General features: G+C 39.7%; 34 non-coding genes across 34 annotated transcripts; all 34 read left to right on the top strand.

The window, feature by feature from the left end:
• The first annotated feature begins 207 nt into the window (after positions 1-207).
• Positions 208-280, top strand: Trnar-ucg. Its single transcript has one exon. It is a non-coding gene; the product is annotated as a tRNA-Arg (tRNA).
• A 237-nt stretch (positions 281-517) lies between these two features.
• Positions 518-590, top strand: Trnar-ucg. The gene has a single exon. It is a non-coding gene; the product is annotated as a tRNA-Arg (tRNA).
• Positions 591-826: 236 nt separating this feature from the next.
• On the top strand, positions 827-899 carry Trnar-ucg. Its single transcript has one exon. It is a non-coding gene; the product is annotated as a tRNA-Arg (tRNA).
• A 237-nt stretch (positions 900-1,136) lies between these two features.
• On the top strand, positions 1,137-1,209 carry Trnar-ucg. Its single transcript has one exon. It is a non-coding gene; the product is annotated as a tRNA-Arg (tRNA).
• A 236-nt stretch (positions 1,210-1,445) lies between these two features.
• On the top strand, positions 1,446-1,518 carry Trnar-ucg. The gene has a single exon. It is a non-coding gene; the product is annotated as a tRNA-Arg (tRNA).
• Positions 1,519-1,755: 237 nt separating this feature from the next.
• Positions 1,756-1,828, top strand: Trnar-ucg. Its single transcript has one exon. It is a non-coding gene; the product is annotated as a tRNA-Arg (tRNA).
• Positions 1,829-2,375: 547 nt separating this feature from the next.
• On the top strand, positions 2,376-2,448 carry Trnar-ucg. The gene has a single exon. It is a non-coding gene; the product is annotated as a tRNA-Arg (tRNA).
• Positions 2,449-2,684: 236 nt separating this feature from the next.
• Trnar-ucg lies at positions 2,685-2,757 on the top strand. The gene has a single exon. It is a non-coding gene; the product is annotated as a tRNA-Arg (tRNA).
• Positions 2,758-2,993: 236 nt separating this feature from the next.
• Trnar-ucg lies at positions 2,994-3,066 on the top strand. The gene has a single exon. It is a non-coding gene; the product is annotated as a tRNA-Arg (tRNA).
• A 237-nt stretch (positions 3,067-3,303) lies between these two features.
• Positions 3,304-3,376, top strand: Trnar-ucg. The gene has a single exon. It is a non-coding gene; the product is annotated as a tRNA-Arg (tRNA).
• A 237-nt stretch (positions 3,377-3,613) lies between these two features.
• Trnar-ucg lies at positions 3,614-3,686 on the top strand. Its single transcript has one exon. It is a non-coding gene; the product is annotated as a tRNA-Arg (tRNA).
• Positions 3,687-3,923: 237 nt separating this feature from the next.
• On the top strand, positions 3,924-3,996 carry Trnar-ucg. Its single transcript has one exon. It is a non-coding gene; the product is annotated as a tRNA-Arg (tRNA).
• Positions 3,997-4,232: 236 nt separating this feature from the next.
• Trnar-ucg lies at positions 4,233-4,305 on the top strand. Its single transcript has one exon. It is a non-coding gene; the product is annotated as a tRNA-Arg (tRNA).
• Positions 4,306-4,542: 237 nt separating this feature from the next.
• Positions 4,543-4,615, top strand: Trnar-ucg. The gene has a single exon. It is a non-coding gene; the product is annotated as a tRNA-Arg (tRNA).
• Positions 4,616-5,160: 545 nt separating this feature from the next.
• On the top strand, positions 5,161-5,233 carry Trnar-ucg. The gene has a single exon. It is a non-coding gene; the product is annotated as a tRNA-Arg (tRNA).
• A 545-nt stretch (positions 5,234-5,778) lies between these two features.
• Trnar-ucg lies at positions 5,779-5,851 on the top strand. Its single transcript has one exon. It is a non-coding gene; the product is annotated as a tRNA-Arg (tRNA).
• Positions 5,852-6,397: 546 nt separating this feature from the next.
• Trnar-ucg lies at positions 6,398-6,470 on the top strand. Its single transcript has one exon. It is a non-coding gene; the product is annotated as a tRNA-Arg (tRNA).
• A 237-nt stretch (positions 6,471-6,707) lies between these two features.
• Positions 6,708-6,780, top strand: Trnar-ucg. Its single transcript has one exon. It is a non-coding gene; the product is annotated as a tRNA-Arg (tRNA).
• A 237-nt stretch (positions 6,781-7,017) lies between these two features.
• Trnar-ucg lies at positions 7,018-7,090 on the top strand. Its single transcript has one exon. It is a non-coding gene; the product is annotated as a tRNA-Arg (tRNA).
• Positions 7,091-7,635: 545 nt separating this feature from the next.
• Trnar-ucg lies at positions 7,636-7,708 on the top strand. The gene has a single exon. It is a non-coding gene; the product is annotated as a tRNA-Arg (tRNA).
• Positions 7,709-8,253: 545 nt separating this feature from the next.
• On the top strand, positions 8,254-8,326 carry Trnar-ucg. The gene has a single exon. It is a non-coding gene; the product is annotated as a tRNA-Arg (tRNA).
• A 546-nt stretch (positions 8,327-8,872) lies between these two features.
• On the top strand, positions 8,873-8,945 carry Trnar-ucg. The gene has a single exon. It is a non-coding gene; the product is annotated as a tRNA-Arg (tRNA).
• Positions 8,946-9,182: 237 nt separating this feature from the next.
• Positions 9,183-9,255, top strand: Trnar-ucg. Its single transcript has one exon. It is a non-coding gene; the product is annotated as a tRNA-Arg (tRNA).
• A 545-nt stretch (positions 9,256-9,800) lies between these two features.
• Trnar-ucg lies at positions 9,801-9,873 on the top strand. The gene has a single exon. It is a non-coding gene; the product is annotated as a tRNA-Arg (tRNA).
• A 1,165-nt stretch (positions 9,874-11,038) lies between these two features.
• Positions 11,039-11,111, top strand: Trnar-ucg. The gene has a single exon. It is a non-coding gene; the product is annotated as a tRNA-Arg (tRNA).
• Positions 11,112-11,347: 236 nt separating this feature from the next.
• On the top strand, positions 11,348-11,420 carry Trnar-ucg. The gene has a single exon. It is a non-coding gene; the product is annotated as a tRNA-Arg (tRNA).
• Positions 11,421-11,656: 236 nt separating this feature from the next.
• Trnar-ucg lies at positions 11,657-11,729 on the top strand. The gene has a single exon. It is a non-coding gene; the product is annotated as a tRNA-Arg (tRNA).
• Positions 11,730-11,966: 237 nt separating this feature from the next.
• Trnar-ucg lies at positions 11,967-12,039 on the top strand. The gene has a single exon. It is a non-coding gene; the product is annotated as a tRNA-Arg (tRNA).
• Positions 12,040-12,584: 545 nt separating this feature from the next.
• On the top strand, positions 12,585-12,657 carry Trnar-ucg. The gene has a single exon. It is a non-coding gene; the product is annotated as a tRNA-Arg (tRNA).
• A 545-nt stretch (positions 12,658-13,202) lies between these two features.
• On the top strand, positions 13,203-13,275 carry Trnar-ucg. Its single transcript has one exon. It is a non-coding gene; the product is annotated as a tRNA-Arg (tRNA).
• Positions 13,276-13,821: 546 nt separating this feature from the next.
• Trnar-ucg lies at positions 13,822-13,894 on the top strand. The gene has a single exon. It is a non-coding gene; the product is annotated as a tRNA-Arg (tRNA).
• A 236-nt stretch (positions 13,895-14,130) lies between these two features.
• On the top strand, positions 14,131-14,203 carry Trnar-ucg. The gene has a single exon. It is a non-coding gene; the product is annotated as a tRNA-Arg (tRNA).
• A 237-nt stretch (positions 14,204-14,440) lies between these two features.
• On the top strand, positions 14,441-14,513 carry Trnar-ucg. Its single transcript has one exon. It is a non-coding gene; the product is annotated as a tRNA-Arg (tRNA).
• A 545-nt stretch (positions 14,514-15,058) lies between these two features.
• On the top strand, positions 15,059-15,131 carry Trnar-ucg. Its single transcript has one exon. It is a non-coding gene; the product is annotated as a tRNA-Arg (tRNA).
• The last annotated feature ends 251 nt before the right edge of the window (positions 15,132-15,382 follow it).

Genomic DNA, 15,382 nt, shown 5'->3' on the forward strand with positions numbered 1-15,382 from the left:
GGTGTCCTTTTTTGAGGACAGCATAACTGGAGTGTCTTAATTGGTGAAATTGTCCTGTGCAAGATTGTCTGGAAAACATCTTTTAAATGTAAGCAGGTCGTTTATATAATAATATAGACATTATATGTTGGTGCTCCTAAACGTTGTTTAAAAGCAAAACATTGTATTGACGTGTAGAAAAACGTGTCCTAGTTGGGATTCATCGTCGGCCTCGTGGCCTAATGGATAAGGCGTCTGACTTCGAATCAGAAGATTGCGAGTTCGAGTCTCGTCGGGGTCGAATTTGTACTCTTTTTATGCAAGTGTTTGACAGTGTCCTTTTTGAGGACAGCATAACTGGAGTGTCTTAATTGGTGAAATTGTCCTGAGCAAGATTGTCTGGAAAACATCTTTTAAATGTAAGCAGGTCGTTTATATAATAATATAGACATTATATGTTGGTGCTCCTAAACGTTGTTTAAAAGCAAAACATTGTATTGACGTGTAGAAAAACGTGTCCTAGTTGGGATTCATCGTCGGCCTCGTGGCCTAATGGATAAGGCGTCTGACTTCGAATCAGAAGATTGCGAGTTCGAGTCTCGTCGGGGTCGTATATGTACTCTTTTTATGCAAGTGTGAAAAGTGTCCTTTTTGAGGACAGCATAACTGGAGTGTCTTAATTGGTGAAATTGTCCTGACCAAGATTGTCTGGAAAACATCTTTTAAATGTAAGCAGGTCGTTTATATAATAATATAGCCATTATATGTTGGTGCTCCTAAACGTTGTTTAAAAGCAAAACATTGTATTGACGTGTAGAAAAACGTGTCCTAGTTGGGATTCATCGTCGGCCTCGTGGCCTAATGGATAAGGCGTCTGACTTCGAATCAGAAGATTGCGAGTTCGAGTCTCGTCGGGGTCGTATTTGTACTCTTTTTATGCAAGTGTGAAAAGTGTCCTTTTTGAGGACAGCATAACTGGAGTGTCTTAATTGGTGAAATTGTCCTGTGCAAGATTGTCTGGAAAACATCTTTTAAATGTAAGCAGGTCGATTATATAATAATATAGACATTATATGTTGGTGCTCCTAAACGTTGTTTAAAAGCAAAAACATTGTATTGACGTGTAGATAAACGTGTCCTAGTTGCGAATCATCGTCGGCCTCGTGGCCTAATGGATAAGGCGTCTGACTTCGAATCAGAAGATTGCGAGTTCGAGTCTCGTCGGGGTCGTATTTGTACTCTTTTTATGCAAGTGTGAAAAGTGTCCTTTTTGAGGACAGCATAACTGGAGTGACTTAATTGGTGAAATTGTCCTGAGCAAGATTGTCTGGAAAACATCTTTTAAATGTAAGCAGGTCGTTTATATAATAATAAAGACATTATATGTTGGTGCTCCTAAACGTTGTTTAAAAGCAAAACATTGTTTTGACGTGTAGAAAAACGTGTCTTGGTTGGGATTCATCGTCGGCCTCGTGGCCTAATGGATAAGGCGTCTGACTTCGAATCAGAAGATTGCGAGTTCGAGTCTCGTCGGGGTCGTATTTGTACTCTTTTTATACAAGTGTGAAAGGTGTCCTTTTTTGAGGACAGCATAACTGGAGTGTCTTAATTGGTGAAATTGTCCTGAGCAAGATTGTCTGGAAAACATCTTTTAAATGTAAGCAGGTCGTTTATATAATAATAAAGACATTATATGTTGGTGCTCCTAAACGTTGTTTAAAAGCAAAACATTGTATTGACGTGTAGAAAAACGTGTCCTAGTTGGGAGTCATCGTCGGCCTCGTGGCCTAATGGATAAGGCGTCTGACTTCGAATCAGAAGATTGCGAGTTCGAGTCTCGTCGGGGTCGTATTTGTACTCTTTTTATACAAGTGTGAAAGGTGTCCTTTTTTGAGGACAGCATAACTGGAGTGTCTTAATTGGTGAAATTGTCCTGTGCAAGATTGTCTGGAAAACATCTTTTAAATGTAAGCAGGTCGTTTATATAATAATATAGACAATATATGTTGGTGCTCCTAAACGTTGTTTAAAAGCAAAACATTGTATTGACGTGTAGAAAAACGTGTCCTAGTTGGGATTCATCGTCGGCCTCGTGGCCTAATGGATAAGGCGTCTGACTTCGAATCAGAAGATTGCTAGTTCGAGTCTCGTCGGGGTCGTATTTGTACTCTTTTTATACAAGTGTGAAAGGTGTCCTTTTTTGAGGACAGCATAACTGGAGTGTCTTAATTGGTGAAATTGTCCTGTGCAAGATTGTCTGGAAAACATCTTTTAAATGTAAGCAGGTCGTTTATATAATAATATAGACATTATATGTTGGTGCTCCTAAACGTTGTTTAAAAGCAAAACATTGTATTGACGTGTAGAAAAACGTGTCCTAGTTGGGATTCATCGTCGGCCTCGTGGCCTAATGGATAAGGCGTCTGACTTCGAATCAGAAGATTGCGAGTTCGAGTCTCGTCGGGGTCGTATTTGTACTCTTTTTATGCAAGTGTGAAAAGTGTCCTTTTTGAGGACAGCATAACTGGAGTGTCTTAATTGGTGAAATTGTCCTGAGGAAGATTGTCTGGAAAACATCTTTTAAATGTAAGCAGGTCGTTTATATAATAATATAGACATTATATGTTGGTGCTCCTAAACGTTGTTTAAAAGCAAAACATTGTATTGACGTGTAGAAAAACGTGTCCTAGTTGGGATTCATCGTCGGCCTCGTGGCCTAATGGATAAGGCGTCTGACTTCGAATCAGAAGATTGCGAGTTCGAGTCTCGTCGGGGTCGTATTTGTACTCTTTTTATGCAAGTGTGAAAAGTGTCCTTTTTGAGGACAGCATAACTGGAGTGTCTTAATTGGTGAAATTGTCCTGAGCAAGATTGTCTGGAAAACATCTTTTAAATGTAAGCAGGTCGTTTATATAATAATATAGACATTATATGTTGGTGCTCCTAAACGTTGTTTAAAAGCAAAACATTGTATTGACGTGTAGAAAAACGTGTCCTAGTTAGGATTCATCGTCGGCCTCGTGGCCTAATGGATAAGGCGTCTGACTTCGAATCAGAAGATTGCGAGTTCGAGTCTCGTCGGGGTCGTATATGTACTCTTTTTATACAAGTGTGAAAGGTGTCCTTTTTTGAGGACAGCATAACTGGAGTGTCTTAATTGGTGAAATTGTCCTGAGCAAGATTGTCTGGAAAACATCTTTTAAATGTAAGCAGGTCGTTTATATAATAATAAAGACATTATATGTTGGTGCTCCTAAACGTTGTTTAAAAGCAAAACATTGTTTTGACGTGTAGAAAAACGTGTCCTGGTTGGGATTCATCGTCGGCCTCGTGGCCTAATGGATAAGGCGTCTGACTTCGAATCAGAAGATTGCGAGTTCGAGTCTCGTCGGGGTCGTATTTGTACTCTTTTTATACAAGTGTGAAAGGTGTCCTTTTTTGAGGACAGCATAACTGGAGTGTCTTAATTGGTGAAATTGTCCTGAGCAAGATTGTCTGGAAAACATCTTTTAAATGTAAGCAGGTCGTTTATATAATAATATAGACATTATATGTTGGTGCTCCTAAACGTTGTTTAAAAGCAAAACATTGTATTGACGTGTAGAAAAACGTGTCCTAGTTGGGATTCATCGTCGGCCTCGTGGCCTAATGGATAAGGCGTCTGACTTCGAATCAGAAGATTGCGAGTTCGAGTCTCGTCGGGGTCGTATTTGTACTCTTTTTATGCAAGTGTTTGACAGTGTCCTTTTTGAGGACAGCATAACTGGAGTGTCTTAATTGGTGAAATTGTCCTGAGCAAGATTGTCTGGAAAACATCTTTTAAATGTAAGCAGGTCGTTTATATAATAATATAGACATTATATGTTGGTGCTCCTAAACGTTGTTTAAAAGCAAAACATTGTATTGACGTGTAGAAAAACGTGTCCTAGTTGGGATTCATCGTCGGCCTCGTGGCCTAATGGATAAGGCGTCTGACTTCGAATCAGAAGATTGCGAGTTCGAGTCTCGTCGGGGTCGTATATGTACTCTTTTTATGCAAGTGTGAAAAGTGTCCTTTTTGAGGACAGCATAACTGGAGTGTCTTAATTGGTGAAATTGTCCTGACCAAGATTGTCTGGAAAACATCTTTTAAATGTAAGCAGGTCGTTTATATAATAATATAGCCATTATATGTTGGTGCTCCTAAACGTTGTTTAAAAGCAAAACATTGTATTGACGTGTAGAAAAACGTGTCCTAGTTGGGATTCATCGTCGGCCTCGTGGCCTAATGGATAAGGCGTCTGACTTCGAATCAGAAGATTGCGAGTTCGAGTCTCGTCGGGGTCGTATTTGTACTCTTTTTATGCAAGTGTGAAAAGTGTCCTTTTTGAGGACAGCATAACTGGAGTGTCTTAATTGGTGAAATTGTCCTGTGCAAGATTGTCTGGAAAACATCTTTTAAATGTAAGCAGGTCGATTATATAATAATATAGACATTATATGTTGGTGCTCCTAAACGTTGTTTAAAAGCAAAAACATTGTATTGACGTGTAGATAAACGTGTCCTAGTTGGGAATCATCGTCGGCCTCGTGGCCTAATGGATAAGGCGTCTGACTTCGAATCAGAAGATTGCGAGTTCGAGTCTCGTCGGGGTCGTATTTGTACTCTTTTTATGCAAGTGTGAAAAGTGTCCTTTTTGAGGACAGCATAACTGGAGTGACTTAATTGGCGAAATTGCCCTGTTCAACATTGTCTGGAAAACATCTTTTAAATGTAAGCAGGTCGTTTATATAATAATATAGCCATTATATGTTGGTGCTCCTAAACGTTGTTTAAAAGCAAAACATTGTATTGACGTGTAGAAAAACGTGTCCTAGTTGGGATTCATCGTCGGCCTCGTGGCCTAATGGATAAGGCGTCTGAGTTCGAATCAGAAGATTGCGAGTTCGAGTCTCGTCGGGGTCGTATTTGTACTCTTTTTATGCAAGTGTGAAAAGTGTCCTCTTTTAGGACAGCATAACTGGAGTGTCTTAATTGGCGAAATTGCCCTGTGCAACATTGTCTGGAAAACATCTTTTAAATGTAAGCAGGTCGTTTATATAATAATATAGACATTATATGTTGGTGCTCCTAAACGTTGTTTAAAAGCAAAACATTGTATTGACGTGTAGAAAAACGTGTCCTAGTTGGGATTCATCGTCGGCCTCGTGGCCTAATGGATAAGGCGTCTGACTTCGAATCAGAAGATTGCGAGTTCGAGTCTCGTCGGGGTCGTATTTGTACTCTTTTTATGCAAGTGTGAAAAGTGTCCTTTTTGAGGACAGCTTAACTGGAGTGTCTTAATTGGTGAAATTGTCCTGAGCAACATTGTCTGGAAAACATCTTTTAAATGTAAGCAGGTCGTTTATATAATAATAAAGACATTATATGTTGGTGCTCCTAAACGTTGTTTAAAAGCAAAACATTGTATTGACGTGTAGAAAAACGTGTCCTAGTTGGGATTCATCGTCGGCCTCGTGGCCTAATGGATAAGGCGTCTGACTTCGAATCAGAAGATTGCGAGGTCGAGTCTCGTAGGGGTCGTATTTGTACTCTTTTTATGCAAGTGTGAAAGGTGTCCTCTTTTAGGACAGCATAACTGGAGTGTCTTAATTGGCGAAATTGCCCTGTGCAACATTGTCTGGAAAACATCTTTTAAATGTAAGCAGGTCGTTTATATAATAATAAAGACATTATATGTTGGTGCTCCTAAACGTTGTTTAAAAGCAAAACATTGTATTGACGTGTAGAAAAACGTGTCCTGGTTGGGATTCATCGTCGGCCTCGTGGCCTAATGGATAAGGCGTCTGACTTCGAATCAGAAGATTGCGAGTTCGAGTCTCGTCGGGGTCGTATATGTACTCTTTTTATGCAAGTGTGAAAAGTGTCCTTTTTGAGGACAGCATAACTGGAGTAACTTAATTGGTGAAATTGTCCTGAGCAAGATTGTCTGGAAAACATCTTTTAAATGTAAGCAGGTCGTTTATATAATAATATAGACATTATATGTTGGTGCTCCTAAACGTTGTTTAAAAGCAAAACATTGTATTGACGTATAGAAAAACGTGTCCTAGTTGGGATTCATCGTCGGCCTCGTGGCCTAATGGATAAGGCGTCTGACTTCGAATGAGAAGATTGCGAGTTCGAGTCTCGTCGGGGTCGTATTCGTACTCTTTTTATACAAGTGTGAAAGGTGTCCTTTTTTTAGGACAGCATAACTGGAGTGTCTTAATTGGTGAAATTGTCCTGTGCAAGATTGTCTGGAAAACATCTTTTAAATGTAAGCAGGTCGTTTATATAATAATATAGACATTATATGTTGGTGCTCCTAAACGTTGTTTAAAAGCAAAACATTGTATTGACGTGTAGAAAAACGTGTCCTAGTTGGGATTCATCGTCGGCCTCGTGGCCTAATGGATAAGGCGTCTGACTTCGAATCAGAAGATTGCGAGTTCGAGTCTCGTCGGGGTCGTATTTGTACTCTTTTTATACAAGTGTGAAAGGTGTCCATTTTTGAGGACAGCATAACTGGAGTGTCTTAATTGGTGAAATTGTCCTGAGCAAGATTGTCTGGAAAACATCTTTTAAATGTAAGCAGGTCGTTTATATAATAATATAGCCATTATATGTTGGTGCTCCTAAACGTTGTTTAAAAGCAAAACATTGTATTGACGTGTAGAAAAACGTGTCCTAGTTGGGATTCATCGTCGGCCTCGTGGCCTAATGGATAAGGCGTCTGACTTCGAATCAGAAGATTGCGAGTTCGAGTCTCGTCGGGGTCGTATTTGTACTCTTTTTATGCAAGTGTGAAAAGTGTCCTTTTTGAGGACAGCATAACTGGAGTGTCTTAATTGGTGAAATTGTCCTGTGCAAGATTGTCTGGAAAACATCTTTTAAATGTAAGCAGGTCGATTATATAATAATATAGACATTATATGTTGGTGCTCCTAAACGTTGTTTAAAAGCAAAAACATTGTATTGACGTGTAGATAAACGTGTCCTAGTTGGGAATCATCGTCGGCCTCGTGGCCTAATGGATAAGGCGTCTGACTTCGAATCAGAAGATTGCGAGTTCGAGTCTCGTCGGGGTCGTATTTGTACTCTTTTTATGCAAGTGTGAAAAGTGTCCTTTTTGAGGACAGCATAACTGGAGTGACTTAATTGGCGAAATTGCCCTGTTCAACATTGTCTGGAAAACATCTTTTAAATGTAAGCAGGTCGTTTATATAATAATATAGCCATTATATGTTGGTGCTCCTAAACGTTGTTTAAAAGCAAAACATTGTATTGACGTGTAGAAAAACGTGTCCTAGTTGGGATTCATCGTCGGCCTCGTGGCCTAATGGATAAGGCGTCTGAGTTCGAATCAGAAGATTGCGAGTTCGAGTCTCGTCGGGGTCGTATTTGTACTCTTTTTATGCAAGTGTGAAAAGTGTCCTCTTTTAGGACAGCATAACTGGAGTGTCTTAATTGGCGAAATTGCCCTGTGCAACATTGTCTGGAAAACATCTTTTAAATGTAAGCAGGTCGTTTATATAATAATATAGACATTATATGTTGGTGCTCCTAAACGTTGTTTAAAAGCAAAACATTGTATTGACGTGTAGAAAAACGTGTCCTAGTTGGGATTCATCGTCGGCCTCGTGGCCTAATGGATAAGGCGTCTGACTTCGAATCAGAAGATTGCGAGTTCGAGTCTCGTCGGGGTCGTATTTGTACTCTTTTTATGCAAGTGTGAAAAGTGTCCTTTTTGAGGACAGCTTAACTGGAGTGTCTTAATTGGTGAAATTGTCCTGAGCAACATTGTCTGGAAAACATCTTTTAAATGTAAGCAGGTCGTTTATATAATAATAAAGACATTATATGTTGGTGCTCCTAAACGTTGTTTAAAAGCAAAACATTGTATTGACGTGTAGAAAAACGTGTCCTAGTTGGGATTCATCGTCGGCCTCGTGGCCTAATGGATAAGGCGTCTGACTTCGAATCAGAAGATTGCGAGGTCGAGTCTCGTAGGGGTCGTATTTGTACTCTTTTTATGCAAGTGTGAAAGGTGTCCTCTTTTAGGACAGCATAACTGGAGTGTCTTAATTGGCGAAATTGCCCTGTGCAACATTGTCTGGAAAACATCTTTTAAATGTAAGCAGGTCGTTTATATAATAATAAAGACATTATATGTTGGTGCTCCTAAACGTTGTTTAAAAGCAAAACATTGTATTGACGTGTAGAAAAACGTGTCCTGGTTGGGATTCATCGTCGGCCTCGTGGCCTAATGGATAAGGCGTCTGACTTCGAATCAGAAGATTGCGAGTTCGAGTCTCGTCGGGGTCGTATATGTACTCTTTTTATGCAAGTGTGAAAAGTGTCCTTTTTGAGGACAGCATAACTGGAGTAACTTAATTGGTGAAATTGTCCTGAGCAAGATTGTCTGGAAAACATCTTTTAAATGTAAGCAGGTCGTTTATATAATAATATAGACATTATATGTTGGTGCTCCTAAACGTTGTTTAAAAGCAAAACATTGTATTGACGTATAGAAAAACGTGTCCTAGTTGGGATTCATCGTCGGCCTCGTGGCCTAATGGATAAGGCGTCTGACTTCGAATGAGAAGATTGCGAGTTCGAGTCTCGTCGGGGTCGTATTCGTACTCTTTTTATACAAGTGTGAAAGGTGTCCTTTTTTTAGGACAGCATAACTGGAGTGTCTTAATTGGTGAAATTGTCCTGTGCAAGATTGTCTGGAAAACATCTTTTAAATGTAAGCAGGTCGTTTATATAATAATATAGACATTATATGTTGGTGCTCCTAAACGTTGTTTAAAAGCAAAACATTGTATTGACGTGTAGAAAAACGTGTCCTAGTTGGGATTCATCGTCGGCCTCGTGGCCTAATGGATAAGGCGTCTGACTTCGAATCAGAAGATTGCGAGTTCGAGTCTCGTCGGGGTCGTATTTGTACTCTTTTTATACAAGTGTGAAAGGTGTCCATTTTTGAGGACAGCATAACTGGAGTGTCTTAATTGGTGAAATTGTCCTGAGCAAGATTGTCTGGAAAACATCTTTTAAATGTAAGCAGGTCGTTTATATAATAATATAGACATTATATGTTGGTGCTCCTAAACGTTGTTTAAAAGCAAAACATTGTATTGACGTGTAGATAAACGTGTCCTAGTTGCGAATCATCGTCGGCCTCGTGGCCTAATGGATAAGGCGTCTGACTTCGAATCAGAAGATTGCGAGTTCGAGTCTCGTCGGGGTCGTATTTGTACTCTTTTTATGCAAGTGTGAAAAGTGTCCTTTTTGAGGACAGCATAACTGGAGTGACTTAATTGGCGAAATTGCCCTGTTCAACATTGTCTGGAAAACATCTTTTAAATGTAAGCAGGTCGTTTATATAATAATATAGCCATTATATGTTGGTGCTCCTAAACGTTGTTTAAAAGCAAAACATTGTATTGACGTGTAGAAAAACGTGTCCTAGTTGGGATTCATCGTCGGCCTCGTGGCCTAATGGATAAGGCGTCTGACTTCGAATCAGAAGATTGCGATTTCGAGTCTCGTCGGGGTCGTATATGTAGTCTTTTTATGCAAGTGTGAAAAGTGTCCTTTTTGAGGACAGCATAACTGGAGTGACTTAATTGGTGAAATTGTCCTGAGCAAGATTGTCTGGAAAACATCTTTTAAATGTAAGCAGGTCGTTTATATAATAATATAGACATTATATGTTGGTGCTCCTAAACGTTGTTTAAAAGCAAAACATTGTATTGACGTGTAGAAAAACGTGTCCTAGTTGGGATTCATCGTCGGCCTCGTGGCCTAATGGATAAGGCGTCTGACTTCGAATCAGAAGATTGCGAGTTCGAGTCTCGTCGGGGTCGTATTTGTACTCTTTTTATGCAAGTGTGAAAAGTGTCCTCTTTTAGGACAGCATAACTGGAGTGTCTTAATTGGCGAAATTGCCCTGTGCAAGATTGTCTGGAAAACATCTTTTAAATGTAAGCAGGTCGTTTATATAATAATATAGACATTATATGTTGGTGCTCCTAAACGTTGTTTAAAAGCAAAACATTGTATTGACGTGTAGAAAAACGTGTCCTAGTTGGGATTCATCGTCGGCCTCGTGGCCTAATGGATAAGGCGTCTGACTTCGAATCAGAAGATTGCGAGTTCGAGTCTCGTCTGGGTCGTATTTGTTCTCTTTTTATGCAAGTGTTTGACAGTTTCCTTTTTGAGGACAGCATAACTGGAGTGTCTTAATTGGTGAAATTGTCCTGAGCAACATTGTCTGGAAAACATCTTTTAAATGTAAGCAGGTCGTTTATATAATAATATAGACATTATATGTTGGTGCTCCTAAACGTTGTTTAAAAGCAAAACATTGTATTGACGTGTAGTAAAACGTGTCCTAGTTGGGATTCATCGTCGGCCTCGTGGCCTAATAGATAAGGCGTCTGACTTCGAATCAGAAGATTGCGAGTTCGAGTCTCGTCGGGGTCGTATTTGTACTCTTTTTATACAAGTGTGAAAGGTGTCCTTTTTTGAGGACAGCATAACTGGAGTGTCTTAATTGGTGAAATTGTCCTGTGCAACATTGTCTGGAAAACATCTTTTAAATGTAAGCAGGTCGTTTATATAATAATATAGACATTATATGTTGGTGCTCCTAAACGTTGTTTAAAAGCAAAACATTGTATTGACGTGTAGAAAAACGTGTCCTGGTTGGTATTCATCGTCGGCCTCCTGGCCTAATGGATAAGGCGTCTGACTTCGAATCAGAAGATTGCGAGTTCGAGTCTCGTCGGGGTCGTATTTGTACTCTCTTTATGCAAGTGTGAAAAGTGTCCTTTTTGAGGACAGCATAACTGGAGTGTCTTAATTGGCGAAATTGCCCTGTGCAAGATTGTCTGGAAAACATCTTTCAAATGTAAGCAGGTCGTTTATATAATAATATAGCCATTATATGTTGGTGCTCCTAAACGTTGTTTAAAAGCAAAACATTGTATTGACGTGTAGAAAAACGTGTCCTAGTTGGGATTCATCGTCGGCCTCGTGGCCTAATGGATAAGGCGTCTGACTTCGAATCAGAAGATTGCGAGTTCGAGTCTCGTCGGGGTCGTATTTGTACTCTTTTTATGCAAGTGTGAAAAGTGTCCCTTTTGAGGACAGCATAACTGGAGTGACTTAATTGGCGAAATTGCCCTGTTCAACATTGTCTGGAAAACATCTTTTAAATGTAAGCAGGTCGTTTATATAATAATATAGCCATTATATGTTGGTGCTCCTAAACGTTGTTTAAAAGCAAAACATTGTATTGACGTGTAGAAAAACGTGTCCTAGTTGGGATTCATCGTCGGCCTCGTGGCCTAATGGATAAGGCGTCTGACTTCGAATCAGAAGATTGCGAGTTCGAGTCTCGTCGGGGTCGTATATGTACTCTTTTTATGCAAGTGTGAAAAGTGTCCTTTTTGAGGACAGCATAACTGGAGTGTCTTAATTGGTGAAATTGTCCTGACCAAGATTGTCTGGAAAACATCTTTTAAATGTAAGCAGGTCGTTTATATAATAATATAGCCATTATATGTTGGTGCTCCTAAACGTTGTTTAAAAGCAAAACATTGTATTGACGTGTAGAAAAACGTGTCCTAGTTGGGATTCATCGTCGGCCTCGTGGCCTAATGGATAAGGCGTCTGACTTCGAATCAGAAGATTGCGAGTTCGAGTCTCGTCGGGGTCGTATTTGTACTCTTTTTATGCAAGTGTGAAAAGTGTCCTTTTTGAGGACAGCATAACTGGAGTGTCTTAATTGGTGAAATTGTCCTGTGCAAGATTGTCTGGAAAACATCTTTTAAATGTAAGCAGGTCGATTATATAATAATATAGACATTATATGTTGGTGCTCCTAAACGTTGTTTAAAAGCAAAAACATTGTATTGACGTGTAGATAAACGTGTCCTAGTTGGGAATCATCGTCGGCCTCGTGGCCTAATGGATAAGGCGTCTGACTTCGAATCAGAAGATTGCGAGTTCGAGTCTCGTCGGGGTCGTATTTGTACTCTTTTTATGCAAGTGTGAAAAGTGTCCTTTTTGAGGACAGCATAACTGGAGTGACTTAATTGGCGAAATTGCCCTGTTGAACATTGTCTGGAAAACATCTTTTAAATGTAAGCAGGTCGTTTATATAATAATATAGCCATTATATGTTGGTGCTCCTAAACGTTGTTTAAAAGCAAAACATTGTATTGACGTGTAGAAAAACGTGTCCTAGTTGGGATTCATCGTCGGCCTCGTGGCCTAATGGATAAGGCGTCTGAGTTCGAATCAGAAGATTGCGAGTTCGAGTCTCGTCGGGGTCGTATTTGTACTCTTTTTATGCAAGTGTGAAAAGTGTCCTCTTTTAGGACAGCATAACTGGAGTGTCTTAATTGGCGAAATTGCCCTGTGCAACATTGTCTGGAAAACATCTTTTAAATGTAAGCAGGTCGTTTATATAATAATATAGACATTATATGTTGGTGCTCCTAAACGTTGTTTAAAAGCAAAACATTGTATTGACGTGTAGAAAAACGTGTCCTAGTTGGGATTCATCGTCGGCCTCGTGGCCTAATGGATAAGGCGTCTGACTTCGAATCAGAAGATTGCGAGTTCGAGTCTCGTCGGGGTCGTATTTGTACTCTTTTTATGCAAGTGTGAAAAGTGTCCTTTTTGAGGACAGCTTAACTGGAGTGTCTTAATTGGTGAAATTGTCCTGAGCAACATTGTCTGGAAAACATCTTTTAAATGTAAGCAGGTCGTTTATATAATAATAAAGACATTATATGTTGGTGCTCCTAAACGTTGTTTAAAAGCAAAACATTGTATTGACGTGTAGAAAAACGTGTCCTAGTTGGGATTCATCGTCGGCCTCGTGGCCTAATGGATAAGGCGTCTGACTTCGAATCAGAAGATTGCGAGGTCGAGTCTCGTCGGGGTCGTATTTGTACTCTTTTTATGCAAGTGTGAAAGGTGTCCTCTTTTAGGACAGCATAACTGGAGTGTCTTAATTGGCGAAATTGCCCTGTGCAACATTGTCTGGAAAACATCTTTTAAATGTAAGCAGGTCGTTTATATAATAATAAAGACATTATATGTTGGTGCTCCTAAACGTTGTTTAAAAGCAAAACATTGTATTGACGTGTAGAAAAACGTGTCCTGGTTGGGATTCATCGTCGGCCTCGTGGCCTAATGGATAAGGCGTCTGACTTCGAATCAGAAGATTGCGAGTTCGAGTCTCGTCGGGGTCGTATATGTACTCTTTTTATGCAAGTGTGAAAAGTGTCCTTTTTGAGGACAGCATAACTGGAGTAACTTAATTGGTGAAATTGTCCTGAGCAAGATTGTCTGGAAAACATCTTTTAAATGTAAGCAGGTCGTTTATATAATAATATAGACATTATATGTTGGTGCTCCTAAACGTTGTTTAAAAGCAAAACATTGTATTGACGTATAGAAAAACGTGTCCTAGTTGGGATTCATCGTCGGCCTCGTGGCCTAATGGATAAGGCGTCTGACTTCGAATGAGAAGATTGCGAGTTCGAGTCTCGTCGGGGTCGTATTCGTACTCTTTTTATACAAGTGTGAAAGGTGTCCTTTTTTTAGGACAGCATAACTGGAGTGTCTTAATTGGTGAAATTGTCCTGTGCAAGATTGTCTGGAAAACATCTTTTAAATGTAAGCAGGTCGTTTATATAATAATATAGACATTATATGTTGGTGCTCCTAAACGTTGTTTAAAAGCAAAACATTGTATTGACGTGTAGAAAAACGTGTCCTGGTTGGGATTCATCGTCGGCCTCGTGGCCTAATGGATAAGGCGTCTGACTTCGAATCAGAAGATTGCGAGTTCGAGTCTCGTCGGGGTCGTATTTGTACTCTTTTTATGCAAGTGTGAAAAGTGTCCTCTTTTAGGACAGCATAACTGGAGTGTCTTAATTGGCGAAATTGCCCTGTGCAACATTGTCTGGAAAACATCTTTTAAATGTAAGCAGGTCGTTTATATAATAATATAGCCATTATATGTTGGTGCTCCTAAACGTTGTTTAAAAGCAAAACATTGTATTGACGTGTAGAAAAACGTGTCCTAGTTGGGATTCATCGTCGGCCTCGTGGCCTAATGGATAAGGCGTCTGACTTCGAATCAGAAGATTGCGAGTTCGAGTCTCGTCGGGGTCGTATTTGTACTCTTTTTATACAAGTGTGAAAGGTGTCCATTTTTGAGGACAGCATAACTGGAGTGTCTTAATTGGTGAAATTGTCCTGAGCAAGATTGTCTGGAAAACATCTTTTAAATGTAAGCAGGTCGTTTATATAATAATATAGACATTATATGTTGGTGCTCCTAAACGTTGTTTAAAAGCAAAACATTGTATTGACGTGTAGATAAACGTGTCCTAGTTGCGAATCATCGTCGGCCTCGTGGCCTAATGGATAAGGCGTCTGACTTCGAATCAGAAGATTGCGAGTTCGAGTCTCGTCGGGGTCGTATTTGTACTCTTTTTATGCAAGTGTGAAAAGTGTCCTTTTTGAGGACAGCATAACTGGAGTGACTTAATTGGCGAAATTGCCCTGTTCAACATTGTCTGGAAAACATCTTTTAAATGTAAGCAGGTCGTTTATATAATAATATAGCCATTATATGTTGGTGCTCCTAAACGTTGTTTAAAAGCAAAACATTGTATTGACGTGTAGAAAAACGTGTCCTAGTTGGGATTCATCGTCGGCCTCGTGGCCTAATGGATAAGGCGTCTGACTTCGAATCAGAAGATTGCGATTTCGAGTCTCGTCGGGGTCGTATATGTAGTCTTTTTATGCAAGTGTGAAAAGTGTCCTTTTTGAGGACAGCATAACTGGAGTGACTTAATTGGTGAAATTGTCCTGAGCAAGATTGTCTGGAAAACATCTTTTAAATGTAAGCAGGTCGTTTATATAATAATATAGACATTATATGTTGGTGCTCCTAAACGTTGTTTAAAAGCAAAACATTGTATTGACGTGTAGAAAAACGTGTCCTAGTTGGGATTCATCGTCGGCCTCGTGGCCTAATGGATAAGGCGTCTGACTTCGAATCAGAAGATTGCGAGTTCGAGTCTCGTCGGGGTCGTATTTGTTCTCTTTTTATGCAAGTGTTTGACAGTTTCCTTTTTGAGGACAGCATAACTGGAGTGTCTTAATTGGTGAAATTGTCCTGAGCAACATTGTCTGGAAAACATCTTTTAAATGTAAGCAGGTCGTTTATATAATAATATAGACATTATATGTTGGTGCTCCTAAACGTTGTTTAAAAGCAAAACATTGTATTGACGTGTAGTAAAACGTGTCCTAGTTGGGATTCATCGTCGGCCTCGTGGCCTA

The sequence above is a fragment of the Haliotis rufescens genome, unplaced genomic scaffold, assembly GCF_023055435.1.
Source record: "Haliotis rufescens isolate VD_foot unplaced genomic scaffold, xgHalRufe1.0.p SCAF_1, whole genome shotgun sequence".
Taxonomy (NCBI): Eukaryota; Metazoa; Mollusca; class Gastropoda; order Lepetellida; family Haliotidae; genus Haliotis; species Haliotis rufescens.